General features: G+C 46.0%; 1 non-coding gene across 1 annotated transcript; it reads right to left on the bottom strand.

The window, feature by feature from the left end:
• Positions 1 to 116: 116 nt before the first annotated feature.
• Positions 117 to 188, bottom strand: trnaa-ugc (transfer RNA alanine (anticodon UGC)). The gene has a single exon. It is a non-coding gene; the product is annotated as a tRNA-Ala (tRNA).
• Between the last annotated feature and the right edge of the window lie 210 nt (positions 189 to 398).

The following is a 398-nucleotide window of genomic DNA, read 5'->3' as shown; positions in this document are numbered from 1 at the left end:
TCACCCAGCCTCAAGTCCAGGATAGACTCCACAGCTCCAAAGAGTGGCAGGATCTGAACCTGTAGATAGAGACCCCAGTAGATTTCTGAGCTTCATCATTATCAATGCAAAGATGTTGGAGATGCCGGGGATTGAACCCGGGACCTCATACATGCAAAGCATGCGCTCTACCACTGAGCTACATCCCCTGTATATGCTAGAGACATGTTCTTGTCAGAGCTGTACTGAGGTGCTGCAGCAGTTCAGATGACAGTTCATCTTAAAGTGCTGGTGGATTCATCATGGCTCCTACAGACAGAGAGATTTCAGTATAAGTCTATAATAAGCTGCAACGTGGATCTAAGGAACTTGGGAACGACATCAAGTTGGATGCATGTAGACTATACAATGATAACAGC

This window comes from Seriola lalandi, unplaced genomic scaffold (genome assembly GCF_002814215.2).
Source record: "Seriola lalandi dorsalis isolate HSWRI2012SDOR001 ecotype SW California unplaced genomic scaffold, Sedor1 jcf7180001994730, whole genome shotgun sequence".
Lineage (NCBI taxonomy): Eukaryota > Metazoa > Chordata > Actinopteri > Carangiformes > Carangidae > Seriola > Seriola lalandi.
This window is presented reverse-complemented; position numbering and strand designations above follow the sequence as displayed.